Raw genomic sequence first — 18,657 nt, forward strand, 5'->3', positions numbered from 1 at the left:
CTGCTTTGGATTTTTAAATATTAATCATTGAAGGTTAGGTCGATGACGTCACTCAGCCCCCCACATGCTTCGAATTCATCCAAAATAGTCTCGTTCGTTTGTGCTCCGTTTGTGCTGGTTTGTGCTGTAAAACGTTTCGTTTCAGCTGCTTCGGTTTTTTAGATATTAAAATATTTTTAGGTAGGTCACCTGAGGTCACTCAGCCCCCCACATGCTTCGAATTCATCCAAAATAGTCTCGTTCGTTTGTGCTCCGTTTGTGCTGGTTTGTGCTGTAAAACGTTTCGTTTCAGCTGCTTCGGTTTTTTAGATATTAAAATATTTTTAGGTAGGTCACCTGAGGTCACTCAGCCCCCCACATGATCGAAATTCACTCAAAATAGCCTCGTTCGTTTGTGCTTCGTTTGTGCTGGATTGTGCCGGTAAAAGATTCATTTGTGCTGCGTCGGGTTTTAAAATATTAGACATTACATTATTATTGATGACGTCACCAGCCCCCCACATGATCCAAATTCACCCAAAATAGCCTCGTTCGTTTGTGCTTCGTTTGTGCTGGATTGTGCCGGTAAAAGATTCATTTGTGCTGCGTCGGGTTTTAAAATATTAGACATTACATTATTGATGACTTCACCAGCCCCCCACATGATCGAAATTCACCCAAAATAGCCTCGTTCGTTTGTGCTTCGTTTGTGATGGATTGTGCCGGTAAAAGATTCATTTGTGCTGCGTCGGGTTTTAAAATATTAGACATTACATTATAATGATGACTTCACCAGCCCCCCACAAATCCAAAATTCACCCAAAATAGTCTCGTTCGTTTGTGCTGGATTGTGCTAAAATTTTACTGTGTGCTTGTGCTAAAATTTTACCGTGGCGTCGGATATTAGATCCGAATGATCCGAAAATATGAGACTGAATGAGAGAGAATTATAGACAGCAGCACAACAGTAAGACAACAGTTAAAGGAAGACCGAAACGGCAAACCAAATCACAATATTCTGTTACCTATCCTGTGTGTAGCCTAATTCAACTCTTAACGGACACTAAGGATCATTGGATGTGTGGAATGTAACACAAACTCCAAGGTAGCCTAAGTGTTTTTACCGGTTTTTACATATTATGAGGTTTTGTTAATAGTCTATAATAATACATTGTCAAAAATACATGCACCATAATCTGTTTTGCTGTGCCCTACAAAGGCAAAGCGCAGTAAACACATTTAGTCAAAAATGAGTTAAGACTTGTAAAGGGCTTTATGACATGTGTTCTGTCTTGTGAAAAAATATCGGGGTTAAATTATGTCCCGTTTCGGAGATGCATTACCACTAATCTACCCATAACATTTTTGACTGGTTGGTATAAAAACTTTAAAGGCTTTTTTCTCCGTTTCTTTGTTTGCGTATTTACTGCACTTTGCCTTATGGCAGCGTGCGTGTAGGCTATAGATCTATAGGCTACAGTACAGGTCAAAAGTTTGGATATTTTTTTAAAGGTCTCTTAAGCTCACCAAGGCTGATTTTCTTGTTGTTATTGATCAAACATACACTGATAATGTAAAATATGATTACACTTTAAAATAACGATTTTCTGTTTTAATTAGCCTAAACATAGCAATTTATTCCTGTGATGTCAAAGCTGAAATTACTGTCATTACTCCAGTTTTTAATGCCACATTATTCTTCAGAAATCATAGTAAAATGTTGATTGATCAATTATTATTGGTGCTCAGTTAAGAAAGGTTTGTATTTTTTTTTACCAATGTTGAATAGCCTACCCATTGCGTGGGTTTTAGATGCTTAATATTTTTGTGGAAACCATAAAAAAATAAAAAATAATTTCTGATTAATTGAATGCATCCTTGCTAAATAAAAGTCTTTTTCTTTTTAATCAATCAACTTTCTTTTATTATTCTTTTATATTACTTAACCAAAAAGCGTTTAATGGTTGTATCTTGGTTTCCAGAAGAAAAAAGAACAATATTAAGCAGCACAACTGTTTTCAACATTGATAATGATCAGAAATGTTTCTTGAGCATCAAATTAATAACATCAGCATATTATCCGGATTTCTGAAGGATCATGTGACACTGAAGACTGGAGTAATGATGCTGAACATTCAGCTTAGAGCAGGAATAAATTACACTTCACAATACATTCACAGAAAACAGCAGTGAAATAATTGTATTTTGAAATAAGTGGATCAAATAAATACAGCCTTGGTGAGCAGAAGGGACTATTCAAATATTTTCAAACTTTTTACTGGTACTGTGTGTGTTGTATGTGTAGACTAGGCTATATATAGGCCTAATTCGTTTAATAACTATTATTATTATGTATGTGGAAACTCATGACAATGAATTAAGTCAAAATGATTTAACTTTTGAAATTTAATCATATCGAACATTATGATCATAACAAAAAAAAAATATTGACCTTTAAAAACTTTAAAACTGCAGCTTAAATAGGCCTATTGACATTTCTAACATTTCTAATTGATTTCATGTCTAATATTTTAAAACCCGACGCCAGCACGGTAAAATTTTACCGGCACAATCCAGCACAAACGAACGAGACTATTTTGGGTGAATTTCGATCATGTGGAGGGCTGGTGAAGTCATCAATAATGTAATGTCTAATATTTTAAAACCCGACGCAGCACAAATGAATCTTTTACCGGCACAATCCAGCACAAACGAAGCACAAACGAACGAGGCTATTTTGGGTGAATTTCGATCATGTGGGGGGCTGAGTGACCTCAGGTGACCTACCTAAAAATATTTTAATATCTAAAAAACCGAAGCAGCTGAAACGAAACGTTTTACAGCACAAACCAGCACAAACGGAGCACAAACGAACGAGACTATTTTGGATGAATTCGAAGCATGTGGGGGGCTGAGTGACGTCATCGACCTAACCTTCAATGCTTAATATTTAAAAATCCAAAGCAGCTCAAACGAAACTTTTTACAGCACAAAACAGCACAAACGGAGCACAAACGAACGAGACTATTTTGGATTAATTTGGAGCATGCGGGGGGCTGATGACGTCATCGCCTATAATTCAAAGTCTGTTATTTTAAAACCCGACGCAGCACAAACGAAAATTTTACTGGCACAATCCAGCACAAACGAAGCACAAACGAACGAGACTATTTTGGGTGAATTTTGATCATGTGGGGGGGCTGAGTGACCTCAGAATGACCTAAAAATATTATTTTAATATCTAAAAAACCGAAGCAGCACAAACGAAACTTTTTACAGCACAAACCAGCACAAACGGAGCACAAACGATTGAGCATATTTTGACGACGTTTTGCGTTGGGTGGGGGGCCAACTTCACGCAGGTTAACATCCGAGGTCAAGAAATGCTTTCATTTTCTCATTAAATACATTTCAGCATCAGTCCTTTTCTCCAGTGTCTGATAAATTATTCTGTCTCAGATGACCCAGTCTGTTGTGATTGGTCTTCTCTGCTCTGATTGGTCAGATGGCCCAGTCTGCTGTTATTGATCTGCTCTGATTGGTCAGATGACCCAGGCTGTTGTGATTAATCTGCTCTAATTGGTCAGATGGCCCCGTCTGTTGTGATTGCTGTGCTCTGATTGGTCAGATGGCCCAGTCTATTATGGTTGGTCTACTCTGCTCTGATTGGTCAGATGACCCAGTCTGTTGTGATTGGTCTATTCTGCTCTGATTGGTCAATTTTGACGTAACGTGTTACTTTAAATTACTTTAACCGTTTAACTGATAGTAATAATCCATCAAAATTCTTACTTTCGGTTATCCAGTTAATTATGGTCATGCTCAGAAACCAGATATTCATCATTTTGAAAATGTGTTGCCAATAGTAAAATATTCTATTGACACTGACATATAGCCTATCATATTCATATATCGATTACACCAATATTGCATTAATTACATTAACTGGTTATATAATAATTTAATTGTTTACGATTACGACGTTAACAGGTGTTTTTTGGTTTATGATCAATTTCTCTATCATGAGATTATTTATTATTCTTGGCTAGGTTGTGTTGCGGCATATGTACAACTGTGGGTGCCATTTTAGTACAGTGAACTTAACCAGGACCACACCCCTAAATGCATTTAAGCAACTGCCATGTGATTGGTTAAATAGATAATTGCATTAATGAGAAATTGAACTGGTGTTCTTAATAATCCTTTAGGTGAGTGTATATTAAGGCTACATATGAACATTAGCAGGAGCACTTACAGTATAATCCCCCTTGGACTGAGAAAGTTAAAAGTAAAATTACTAGACCTGGATACTTCAAATATAGAACCGAACACAACTTAAATCATCCCTGAGGAAGATTACAGTAAAATTAGAGTTTCCCATACGTTCATTTATTTGTGGCGGCCCGACGCAATATCAACGATCGCCACACATTGATTTTCAATTTTTACTAAGCCTATATAAAATCGTATTTGATTGCAGAGGGCCGTAGCTCATTCACGCAGCATTACCTCAGCGCACTCTCTCACCCGTACCTCGCGCTCCCTCTCCCTCATGAAACACGGCTGCACACATCTGTCCAACACTGCGCTGTTAATGTTGGAGACCCAGCTTTAAAAAAAGTTATTAGCCAGCATGCAAGGAGCCTAGCTAATAAGGAGAGCTAAGTTATTGTTAGAATACAGCAGGATTTTCGAGGTTAGCACGCTGTATATAGCTTGTTTTGACCGCCTCATGTTTGGTTTCTTTTTTACCGCCTCAAGTTTTATTAGGTCTCCCCTAGGTGCATTACAATGCATAATTAATGCATTATAAATACTTTTATTATTAATTATACATGACTGCCTTTAAAGTGTTTGCATTGTTTACTGATGGCACCTGGTTGGATGTTTGGTTATCTAATACAGTGACATTTAGACATGTTCGAATGTGGCTTACAGTAAGTTCAAAGACTGTGGCTCATCAATTTGTATTCTGCAACAAGCAGATTTGTTATTGAAGAATTGTTTGTTGGGTGAGAACCAGTGGCAGTTTGTTCCAGTTTCCTTAGATCTCTGTACATGAGGTTGAAAATACCTTTTGTTTGGGAATAATCTCAGTCCAGACAGCCTGTATGATTATCACTCAAGACTTGACTTGCCGCCAGAGGTTTTCTCTCTTCAGGATGGAAATAGGTCACCAGAGCCTTGGCACACACCCAACCAGTCAGAGGTTTTTATTCGGCGGGCTGAGAGTCCCTGGAAAAAGCATGCCTTAGACATCAGCACAAGACTTTTGGTGCTTTTTTTGGTGTTGTGCTGCTGTTCTGTACCCTTGATCCAATTTCCTCATTGACCTGGCACATCTAAAGAGGTGAACGTCTCATTTTTTAAATTGTTTGATGCACATTAATTATATAAAAAAAACTTAAAAAACAGAACATTTTCAGTTAGTGGTATTGAATTAAGTATGTGGGATCATAGCCTGTGCCTGGCTTAATCATGCCAGCGTTTTCCCTGCTTAAATCTGGTTTCCAATGACTCAGCACATGGCGGAGTCAGAATAGCAACTGTTATGCTAAGGAATATTCACGCCCGGATTGACAAATCACAGGGCCACATGCCGTCGGCACCAATGGAGCAGGGCAGGGCGGACCCGATTTGCCTCTTCCTTAGAGATTTTGTAGGTCATAACAAACTTTCAATGCTTTTATAGCACAGAACCTTTAGGAAGTCAATTTGGGACAATAGAAATGCTTCTAGCAGTGATGAATATTATTTTGAGCTCTTCTAAGAATGAGGACGATCAGGAGAGACCTTCCACTCGAGAGGACCGATCTCACAGCCTGTTTGGCCCTTATGAAGGGAAATATGAAGGGGAGCCGGTTCGGAGCCGGTGCCTGCGCGCGAACCAGTTCTTTGTGTTTCGACAGCCAAAGAACCGGTTCGCGGTCGGGAAAACTGGTTCCAAAGCGGCACCAACTCTTTGCTGGACTAGAACCGTTCTTTTGGCACGTTATATTTACGTCGGGGGCTGGGGCGGGGTTAGATGTGTTCTAAACATCTTTTCGGACTATCGCAAAGCCAGGAGAAACTGCAGAAACACGCAAGCGTTTTTATTTATTTATTTTTTTTATTTGAAACATAAGCAAAGAAAAAAACTGTCACAATATAGAACAAATAAATGGAAAGAAAAAAGACACAAGACAGGGGTACATAACTTATCAGAAAAGATTACATATCAAACGAAAAGATTAAAAGACTTGCATATTTCAATTGTTTTTAAAGTTTTCTTGGTACACAAGTTTCATGCGACGTGCACAGTGACGTAACAACGTCGTTCCCTGGGCGCTCTAGTCAGTGGAAAAACAAACAGGTTTTGAACGGGTTCGCAAGTTGAACCAACTCCGAACCAACTTTGAACATGCTGTAATCAAGCGGTCTGGGGGGAAAAAAGTTCCTGTGAAAAAAGTTCCTGGGACAAATAGTTCCTGGTAATTGCGGTGGAAACGCGGCTAATGAAAATGAATGAAGATTTGAGATTTTCCATGTTTCCCCTGTTTCATTAAGGTATTTACCACTTTTGGCAAAAGATGACTGATCTCATGTAATGGCGTATGTATGACACGCCAATTCGTATTTCCATTTTTGGCGTGCTATCGACACGCATAATCGCTTTTCAGCGTGTTTATGAATGCCGTTGACTTAACGTTACAATAAAATACATGATCTACCCCAACCCCGTCCCTAAACCTACCTGTCACTGGGGTTAATACCATTTATGAGTCTTCCCCTACCATCCTAGGGAAGAAAATATTGCTTCGTTTCGCTCGGACATTTAACAGTGTGTACATACACGCGGAGTCACTCAGACATTTAACGGCGTAGACATACACGCGGATAGCTCAAAATGCGTATAGATAACGCTCTACTTGACTTGTAAATGGCGTGTATGTTTACGCAAAAGTCATGATGTCATGTTGGTTTTGGCGATAGTTGCTGCATTTCCGACAGAGTTCCTGCAGAGTTCATCTCCACCCCTAACTACACAATAATCAAGGTGATCCGTAGTACTGGAAACATCCATGCAGTTCTGGTGGTGTAGGTTGGAAGTAACTCCTCTATAATGATCTTTTAGGTTTGGGATTGGGCATATTAATGTATATCAATCAACATCGTTAATGTATTTCACGCTAAAAAATGATGAATTGTGTTTATAATATAACACTTATAGAATTGCAAGAGAACAAGAGTTTTATTGATTTATTTATGGATACCATGATGTAAAATTCATGTTCATTGGAAATGTGTGCATGTAGCAAAATGTCACATTGCTGCATGAATGTTTCGCTACATTTAGTGAGGTTTCCAGTGAGTGGTGTTAAAGGATTAGTTCACTTTTCAAAAAACTTTTGCTGATAATTTACTCACCCCCATGTCGTCCAAGATGTCCATGTCTTTCTTTCTTCAGTCGAAAAGAAATTAAGGTTTTTAATGAAAACGTTCCAGCATTTTTCTCCATATAATAGACTTCAGTGGGAACCAAACGGTTCAAGTTCCAAAAGAAACTTTCAGTACAAACTGCAAACTTGTTCAAAGGGCTTTAAACGATTCCAGACGATAAATAAGGGTCTTATCAAACGTAACGATCGCTCATTTTTAAAAAAAAAAATAACAAAGTGTAAGTTTTATAAGATCAAACGCTTGCCTTGCTCTGTTCTGTGGTCTACGTTCGTGACTCTCCTGTTCGAACTCGTTCAACAAAATGAACAAATCTTTTTCCGAATCAATTCGTTCGTTTCTTTCGCCGAATGAACCAAATGACTCGGAAAAAGATTTGTTCATTTTGATGAACGAGTTCGAACAGGAGTGCGTTACAGAACAGAGCAAGGCGAGCGTTTGAGCTTATAAAACTTAATCAAAAAATAGAAAAAAATAAAAATAAAACTTGTTATTTATTTATAAAACGAGCGATCGTTTCGCTTGATAAGACCCTTATTCATCGTCTGGAATCGTTTAAAGCCCTTTGAACAGTTTGCAGTTTGTACTTAAAGTTTCTTTTGGACCTTGAACTGTCTGGTTCCCACTGAAGTCCATTATATAGAGAAAAATCCTGGAATGTTTTCATCAAAAACCTTATTTTCTTTTCGACTGAAGAAAGAAAGACATGGACATCTTGGATGACATGGGGGTGAGTAAATTATCAGCAAAAGTTTTTTTCAAAAGTGAACTACTTCTTTAAGCTGCATTCAATCTGAAACCAATGAAACGTGAATCTGGCAACGTTTTATTGTGTTGGTTGTTGTATGTATGATGGCAGTTCGAAACTTAAATATCTGTTGAGTGGTGTTAAAAGATTAATACTTCTACAGTAATAACCAATACCACCTACAGTAAACCCTACACTAAACAACAGCAAATACTGAAGCAACCGTGTTTGTTGAGCTGATTATGTGATGCAAATGTCAAAATAGTTTACAAACCATGAACTATGACAAATGTGTTTTGATAACAAGATTTTGCAAGAAATTACTCAAAAATAAGACTCTATCAATCAATAATCTGCCCCCATAAATTGTGCCCCATAAAAGGAAAAAAAATGGTTTTAGTTCATTTCAGGTGGATAATTATGGATATGTTTTATGCAGTTTTGCCAAGAATTTGAGGCAAATATTTCCAATGATCCTGTGTTGTATTTGTAATATCTGCTATTTTGCCCCTCCCCACAGACTATTTGCATGTGCAATTTGCAGTTAGCACTGCTGACAAAGTTATTTTTGTCCATCTACCGATGCAATATACAGTATCTCATTTATAACCCATCCTAGTTCTGCTGCCTTCCTACAAATTAAATCACAAGGAGATTACAATTTTCAATATCCATTTGCATTGCCATATAAGGGCTTTTCGAGACCATGTCTTTCTAAAAAACATATTTATTTTTGTAACCAGATTTAGTTGAACAACACATTTGACTCGTGAAAGCTTTTGAAACCGCTGTCAAATTATACAAAAATAAACATGATTTAGACGGCCAGAAATAGAAGACCAGGTGCCGTCTTCATAGCTAGAAAGGGGCCCGAGGGGGGAATCTATGTTATTATCATGCTGGTTTTTTTAGACCTCATGTCACAAAAGTTGCTTTTTAAATACTGAAACCACCTTAATTATAGTGTGCTTCCTTAAATCTAGTAAATCAGTTTAGGTGTGGTGCCTGATCAACTAGGCAATTTGGAAAATGTCTAGTTTTTCACACCCTTTCAAGCAATGTTTATTTGATATTAAGTAGTTCCAGGCACTAATAAGCTTATTGAATGGAAGTACTGAAATATCGTGAGCTCTTTACTGACTAAATCATTCCTTATAATAAACCTGTAAGAGTGAGTTTATGACAGGTCTACTGACCCACTTCTCAGTGCTTCGATATGCCTTGCTTTTCCTGGCCCAGATTCTTTAGAACGACCGTCGCAACCGGTTTCAGGTTGAGCTATCTCTGTTTATTGTTGTTTATTGCATTTTTATACATGTTTAAAGAAATAAATTACAATTATCTTACCTAAATGTTTGCTCAATGTAGTTGTGTTTTTGCACACAACACAAGGAAGCTTGATTTCAAACTTTGAACTGAATTTAGAGAGAGGAAAAAACAAGAAAATGTACAGAGACTACAAGCAGAAGCACAAAAAAATACAATAGAAGAAACAAATGAAATGAAACAGTGAAGTACACTTTTCAGGGAACAGTATAGTATTCATGAAAATACCACAGAAATTGAATAATAAAATATAAAATATCTCTGCATAGTCTTAACTGTATAAATTGAATATATATTATTCCTTGTTAAAGTTATTCAGTCAAGAGCAGTGAGTGATTTCCTGTTTTTTTTTTTTTTTTTGAACAATTTTTTTGTTGAACTTCAGTAGTTATATTACGCTTTCTTTAAGCATGGGTTTAAAATACTGTAGCACATACTGTTTACTTAAAGCTGCAGTCGGCAAGTTTGGCAGATTGAGTGGACTTTGGCAAAATTTTGACCCCCCCCCCCCCCCCCATCAACGAATACCCTCCCACAGAGTTCGTGCTCGAGTGCGTGCGCACCAGGTTATCTGTGAACGCGACCGTCTCATCAGCATTCATCAACACCATGGATTATTTGGAGGTATGCTGCCCTGGCTAATCTAGCAATATATCACAATTGCTAACGTCATTTATACTGTAAATGAGCTTACTTGGTTTGTTAGTGTTCCGCCATCACTCACTGCGCGAACTTCAGGCGTGTGCATGTGATTGTAACGTGCGCGAGGGGTGGCGTGTGCCCGATCTGTGATTGACAGTCAGATCTCACACCGGGCTTGCGTTTCCACTGCTGGGCCAGTAGCCCCACAACGCTGCCCTAAACCCCGCCCCTAACACGCCTTTCTGGATCAAACGTCATACAACCCAGCCCATTTCAGCGGGTATTATGAATTAATTTATTTTTTAAGCTAGGAAGATAACATGTATATTAACTCACCGGCCGTGGCTGCAATAGTGTCCCGAATCGCCACTAACAGAGGGACGGTGATCCAGCACACCGTCCATCAAGTCGAACCATGGAAAAATCCTTCTCTGAACTCCGCTTTGTCCATTGTGCATTTTAATCGCCTTGTACGATACTGCGCCCGCAACTTTTTTATTTTTTCCTGAACTTGAAGCGTTGCTCGCTGAATGTTTAGCTTAGAAAGTTCAGCATCGATGTATTTTGTAACATCCTGGTTTCTTCACACGCTGTGACGTTGTAGAAATTGATGTCGTACCCTTTTTTCTGCCCAAATGCTCAGAAGTGCTGTGGTATCCTCGACAGACCAGTACAGGCGATTCTCCATTTCAAGCAGCGATTTTTGTTTTTGTTTTTTGCGCGATATTGCTTCAGATCTTAACGTTCCATAACACCGATAAACTCCGCCTTTTACCTTGGGCACGCCTCTAGCCCGAGCTGGCCCGCTCTGGCCCAAGGTATTCGACGGGCCAGAAATCCTGGCCGTTGGCCCCGAGTTAGCCCCGATCAAGCCCCGGAAGTGACAGTGGAAACGCGACTAGCCCTGGCACGCACTAGCACGGCCCGGCAGTGGAAACTCGGCTACTGGCTGTGTTAATGGCAAATTTTGACATCATTTTGTGTGTAATTGTCTATGTGCCACGAAACTTGCGATCTGTTTGAGAGGCGGCTTTACATGCGCACGCTTTGGCCGAGAGCGCACAAGTTTAAAATTGCGTAAATGTTTAAATGGGTAAGAATTAAAATGACGTGCAAATAAACTTTAGTGATGATGCAACACTGTCCTGAATAGGCAAGTGACAATTCCCTCAACTGTCTTGTAACACAGAGAGAGTGAGAAGATGAGGCACAGCTGAATCACTTTTTGTGAAATAACGTCTAGAATCGCAAAACCTGCAGGAATGTGTAAAATTCTGCAAAATTCCGTGCCGAAATCCAGGCCCTGTTAAAGGGTTAGTTCACTCAAAAATGAAAATAATGTCATTAATGACTCACCCTCATGTCGTCCCAAGCCTGTAAGACCTCCGTTCATCTTCGGAACACAGTTTAAGATATTTTAGACTATTTTAGGCAGAGAGCTTTCTGTCCCTCCATTGAAAATGTATGTACGGTATACTGTCCTTGTCCAGAAATGAAATAAAGACATCATCAAAGTAGTCCATATGACATCAGTGGGTTTGTTAGAATGTTTTGAAGCACTGAAAATACATTTTGATCCAAAAATAACAAACTACGACTTTATTCAGCATTGTATTGTCTTCCGGTTCTGTTGAGGTCTTACAGGCTTGGACTGATTTAATGACATCATTTTCATTTTTGGGTGAACTAACCCTTTCACACATGGGACCTTATTGTAAAATGTTACTAAGTTTTGATGACAATTTTGATTTTCAGATGAACTTTCCCTCTAAGTCATGATGTTGTACGTGGGCAGATCACTTCCCTTGCTTATTTTCATAGTTCTTCATACTTCCTGTCCTGTGCTGGGAATGAGGAAGAACAGGAGCTCGGACCAGGCCAGGAGAACAGGCTATAGGTCTTCTGTAATTCTGTAGGTGTGTGTTTAAATGCGCAGACATAAGACATAAATGACTCACTTTAAAATAGTGTGAAAGCAGTAATACCAGTTTAATGGGGAGTGTTACAGTAGATGATATGTGTGTGTGTGTGTGTGTGTGTGTGTGTGCTTGTTGATGTTTTATTTTCTCATGGTGTTGAAAGACAAACTTGTATCTTATCTTTATCTTAAAAGAGTGTTTGTGTGACATTTCTCAGTAGTCAAATAAGAATGTGTGCACATATATCATTAAAAAACACATTTTATAATATACAAATTTACAGATTTCCTGGCAAACATTGGGCTTCATTCCTTAATAAGATAAAAATGTCTAAATGCTGCAATTTATATAAGAATTATTTGCATTCTGCATGTGTTTTATGAATGAGACCCGTAATTTGTACAAAGAAATTAGGCCCTTTAGGAATTAGGCCCTTATTATTAGGTTACTCAAGACCCCAAAGCAAAACACAAAATATATGTTTCCATCATCAATCTTCAAATACACGTTATTTGAAAGTAGACGTGCGACACTTCACTGTTCTGCAGTCTCTCTGCCCTGTCAAATATGACCAGATTAGATTAAAGGTTGCAGGGATTGTGTAGCCCTTCCAGGAACTGCAGCACATATTCGACTGTGATGCTCTTTCTTCACGGCCTCTCCAGTTTCTTGGAATGAAATGTGTAACACTCGCCAGCCTCTGCTTGATTTCAAAACAACCCTGAGCTACCCTCTGTCACATTCTCTGTCCGGAGTCTTTCTTCTGCATGTTGACTCCGTGTATGGTGATCTTCCTCTTTCTTTTTTTTTTTATTTTCTTGTTTGGTTGGTGTTGTAAATGCATTGTATAAAGGCAAAGGCCACTTTCTCATGGGCCAGAACTGATGTGATGCAATCATTTCCCTGAAATTCTTGCTAAATCTCTGGCGCATATCAAAATGTTGCATTAGTTTAGTCTCAAAAAATGACATGAAACGCTTACATCAACAATTATCATAAAAACTTTTCAATAGGAAGCCAAATATATAGAAATGTTGGTGAAACAGAAAGATGGCTATTGAATAAGAGGATTGCAGTATAAATAGATCTCGTCATGGTTGTGTTTGTAATGATCGGCCTTAACGGATGATGGTACTTGAATTAAAATGGGTAAGATCAAACTGTGTTTAAGAAAGATGAGACATAAGATGAATAAATAAAGTGTGTCATATGTAACACTCAGCCCAATCGGTTGAGTTGCATGTTTCTGTAGTGTGGTTGTCTTCTGTATAAAAGTCATGCGTTGTGCATCAGAAATAGTCAGACAGTCAGCGTGGCTGTGTCCTAGATTTATTAAACACTATGATTTATTCATGTGGGGTTTGTAGGTTGTGAACTTCTTTATTAGTGAGTACTTATGCAACACGTCTCTGCTTTCATGTGTAAACATCTTTCTCACACAAGTTCTTGAGTAAGAGTTGTGCAACGGAGTTAAGAGATGACCTGATTACAATTGTGAAAGGAACCTGTCCTTGTAAGTTGCGGTTACATGCCATAACTGCAAATTTCTCAAGAAGAGATTCACGATTCAAAGATTATGAATGCAAGTTGTCTTAGAAATGATAAATATAGTGGTGGGAATCTCTAGTAATCGTAATCGATTCGATTACGATTCAAAGGGCTTTAAAAGTACAAAGTAATGACCCATAAACAATTAACATACAATATATTTTATTAACATTGCAAAGAACCAACAGGAAAATAAATGTGTGCCTGAACTAGGAGCATAGTTGTTGTAAATTAATAATATTACAACGACCAGTACAGCCGAGTGTTTTTCCTCCTCTAGGTGGAAACGTGTCGTATGGCTTTTCATATTTGTCGTGTTTCCGAAATATTTTAGTTTTATTCTATAAAGCTAACAAATAGTGTGGCTCTTATCCAGCTCCTTTCCCCCTTCAACTTCATAGAAGCCAAAATATTTCCACACGTCAGCTTTTAACGAGGGTGTTTGGATTTCACGCTCAGCCATCGCGTCTCTGTTATATGCCATAGACTGTAAAAAAAATATGGACGTAGTGTCCGTGACGTCACCCGTAGGTTTCTGAAAAGCGTTTTTGAAGCCATCTTGGCTGCGCGTCACCTCTCGTCATTACCTGATAAAATAAAATGGGCAAAGAGGCGGGACTTGTGGAGCTGAGGTGTTAATGCTTTATGCTACTGGCCTCGGGCTAAAGAGACAGCTGATTGAAGAAGTAAAGCCAAAAGTTAAAGTTCATGTTTTTGCCCTTCGAAATATTATAATAGTTAAGACGTAACTTAAAGTGAGACTATTTACTTTACTTTTTATCAACTTTATTAGTCCCACAAGGGGCAATTAGTTAACATGTATACAAGTACATAACACAGATCACATACATTACTCACAACATAAGCAGTCAACTATGTGTATTGTGATGAATTATTATTCTGCTAGTTAAAAATGTATTATCATGCAGACAGTTACTTACAATATTGCTCTGAGTTTGTGCGTATGACAGTGATTCATGCATACATGTTAGTCAGCATGGCATTGCACGTCAAGCTCGTAAAGAGCGTTATTCAGTCCATTTTACAATCTGATTTTGGCCGCCTCTCAGTTTCTCAGATGGGTCAAACCAAAGATATTACCTCAGAAGTTCAAGTAAATGCACTAGAAATCCACTGAAAGCACTGAAATTGTCAGACATCCATTTAGTGCTAGTGCATTCGAGGGAAACAACTGGAAATACGGCGCTGGTTGTTCTCTCCATACTCGACAACGACGGAATCTGACGGTGTGCACGGGCGAAGGTATAATACGTGTATAAAATTGTATGAAATAATCCCGAAGAAAGCACAAACACAGCTGAGGGTGACGCTAACAGACAGCAGACAAACGACTAGCAGTGACAGCAGCGGCAATCCACCTGTTGGTCGATTCCGATACCCGTTGCCGATTTATTTTTTCTTTAAGGACATTAGTTTGTTGTTTATTTGCTCTGTACAGGCCACTGTTAAACAAAAATAAATTAGTTGCCATTTTAAATTAGAGGAAACCATCATCACATTTACCATCACATTTACATCACGATGCAAACAAAGATGCTGCACAGATGCTGAAGCGCGAACAGTTGTTTTTAATTTAAATTAGATGGAACTTCTACATTTTTAGCAAAAACAGAGTCTGACTTTTTTTTAATGAAATGCTATAATCACTCTAGAAGACACCTGCACAAACCAAACACAGCAGACGGAATGAATGAAAATGCAAATTCACGCTTTTGCCAGTAGGTGGCGCTTATGAAACCGCAGCAATATAGCGCTTGCTTGTTTAATGCTGTACACAAACCAGCGCTGCTTGTATAACACTACTTTATACGGAGGTAAGAGGGCGAGGTAATTTTATCGCAACTATTCTGAAGACCGTTCCCTTTAATCGATATTGATATAAACCCCTACCACAATGTTGTCTTCCTATACTTCACATGTTCCTACAGAAACAGTGAGCTTTCTGTGTCTGGAACAGTTTTTGCTCTGCTTGAGCGTCTGTGTTTTCTCTGCGTCCGGCCAGCGTTTCCCATCTCTGGCCTGTGTTAACGTCATGTTTATAGACTTTGTAATCGTCACACACAAATTACTACTATTATTTTGGGATATGATTGCAAAGCAGTTTTTGTGCAAGTCCAGAAAAGAGATCGGCCAAAGTAAAACTTGAAACCGCTTCGACACATGGGCATCTCTATTTTCTATTAGTTGTTTGAATCATCCCCCAAGCCGGGGCCGTATGTTTGAAACCCCTGGTTTACACTCTTCAGGAAATCAATGGTTGAGTTATAACTCATTTTGCACATTAAAATATCCGTAAAATGGAAATGTATCAATTGTCTGTTGTTGTCTTGTGTGTACAATGCAAACATTTAGGAAAGTTTAAATGGCTCTTTTCCATACAAGAATAGGCCAAGTATAAGTCTCTTAAAGGGATAGTTCACTTTGAAATTAATTATTGATATGTTTTAGCTTACCTCATGGGCATCCAAGATGTAGGTGTCTTTGTTTCCACAGTATTTTCAATTTTGACATACTGATTTTTCGGTCAAACCGATGTTGTCTGTCAGTCATATAATGGAGGTATATGGGGTCCACCTCAAAGAGCATGCACAGAGAAGTCCAAATTAAACATGATTTAATGACTCGTAAATGTAAGTACACATTGATGGCCTAAGACACGAAACGAGCGGTTCGTGTGAGAAAACGAACAGTATTTATATCGTTTTTACCTCATGTAACCACAGCCATGTCCAACTGATCTGAATCAGTTGTGCAATGTCCAACTGAATCATGTCCAACATTCCGCCGGAAGTGATCTCTTGCTCACTCATTGTTTACACAGAGAATTCGGAAGTTTTACCTTTCACTGTGAAGATCTAAACATATTTAGATACACAGGAAATCGCAATGGAAGACGATTTCGATATATCTAAATATTTTTAGTGAAAGGTAAAACTTCCGAAATCTCTGTGTAAACAATGAGTGACGTACAATGAAACTCACTCATTGATCTCTTGCTCACTCATTGTGTAAACAATGAGTGAGCAAGAGATCACTTCCGGCGGAATGTTGGACATTGGCCAACTGATTCAGATCAGTTGAACATGGCTGTGTTTACAAGAGGTAAAAACGATATATATATACTGCTCATTTTCTCTCACAAACCGCTCGTTTCGTGTCTTAGGCCATCAATGTGTACTTACATTCACGAGTCATTAAATCAAGTTTAATTTTGACTTCTCTGTGCATGCTCTTTGAGGTGGACCCCCTAAACCTGCATTATATGACTGACAGACAACAACGGTTTGACCTAAAAATATCAAAATTGAAAATACTGTGGAAACAAAGACACTTACATCTTGGATTCCCTTGAGGTAATTTCAAAGTGAACTATCCCTCTAACTCCAATAAAACACCACAGACAGAACCATAAATTAGTCCATTTGACTAGTACTCTATACTGTAGTAGAATTACTAGTATATTCCACGTCTCCTGATGCTGGTAGCTTTATGCAGCAAAGATAGAAATTCCCTTCCACCAAAACTTCCTCCATTTAAAGCAACATACTGTATCACAAACTTGCACCTTTATTAAGTTATGCCACACATACAAACCAGTGGCGTTTTGCAGTCTGAAGTCTGTTTTCAGCCTTATTTCTATGATCTACTTTTAATATGATTTTATACTGCTATTTATTTGTTTTGTTTCCTTGAACTTGACAACTCTGGTCATTTTGAGTTCTTCTGTAGTCTACCGGTTAAGAAGTTTGGAATAGACTTGAAAAATACACTGTTTGCCCTCATCTATAACTTGAGTACATATTTATTTTTCTTCTTATCACTTTCCACATCTATCCCATTTAGCAAAACAAGTTTTCAACATACAGTACCTAGATATCAATGAAATGCCTTTCTTGCTGTTGAATAGATAAAATGCTGTCTATTGTTTACAAACTTTACAGCCTGTCATAAGCACAGCTTCAGATTCTCAAACATGGGTGTGCACACACACACACACACATACACACACACACTCGTTGTGCATTCATTTGTCTGCTGGCAATTTATTTTTATTTTTCTGCTCTAAATTGAATAAAAAATAGTTTGTACAGTTTTCCTTGCCTCTGTTGATTTGCTTTGAAGGTAATTATGGAATCATAATTATACCTCCAATTATGTACGTGGATTGTGACTTAAACTGCCCTCTGAAATAGTGTACCGGTAGTTTAGTTTAAGTAGTAAAAATCTTTGTGTAAATTGAAATAAATGAAGCTCCTTTGAACATTGATGCTGCGAGTGGCCAGTCATTTTCAAGACTCATTACAAAGCAATTAGCTTCGTTTTGTACAATTTTCTAAGACGGGTGCTTCTAAAGCTCCGGCTGCACAGTAGATCCCATGCTAAAACACAGGCCGTGTGTGTTTGTCTTCAACCACAACACTTTCAATGAATGACCAGCAGCTTTAAATGTTTGTGTGCAACAGATATTTATCATATAAGTGTCTGGAGTTGTGTATGGAGAGGTGTTCTGTTGCAGTTGTGTATTATGTGTATTTGTTGATATAGTGTTAACAGCATTGAAGCACAATGCAACTAACTCCTCTTGTTCTCACTCCTCATCAGCTTCCCACACTAACTTTTTGCTTAATTTTCCAACTTCGACTGTGGCCACATGGGGAGTTTTTGGAACACTTTAAAGATTTTGTTTTCCCAAAATCAGAGAATCAACAAAAGGCGTCCTGGGAAGTTGCATCTTTCTCTTAGACAGCCCTAGACACCGCAAACAAAAATAGAGAAGAATTTGACACTATAGTTTAGCCGATCAGAGAACATGTCTTTGGAAGGTAGAGAGTCAAAGAGATTAATTGAAATTAATTGAAATTTAATGTGACACTGACGACTGGAGTAATGATGCTGAAAATTCGGCTTTGGCCACATGAAAATACAGTAAAGCTCAACGCGTGCAGCGCTACATCAGATTATAATGAGAACATTATAATTGTGTGTTTGGGACATGGCTTTTAATGCTGAGACTTTTGTTTTAGTAATCAGGCTCTC

The 18,657-nt window shown here is 38.3% G+C and overlaps 1 protein-coding gene across 1 annotated transcript in view; it reads left to right on the top strand.

Moving 5' to 3' along the window:
* auh (AU RNA binding methylglutaconyl-CoA hydratase) overlaps positions 1–18,657 on the top strand; it is a 40,924-nt gene that overhangs the window by 13,586 nt on the left and 8,681 nt on the right. The window lies entirely within an intron of this gene.

The sequence above is a fragment of the Pimephales promelas genome, chromosome 23 (genome assembly GCF_988280905.1).
Source record: "Pimephales promelas chromosome 23, fPimPro1.hap1.1, whole genome shotgun sequence".
Classification (NCBI taxonomy): Eukaryota; Metazoa; Chordata; class Actinopteri; order Cypriniformes; family Leuciscidae; genus Pimephales; species Pimephales promelas.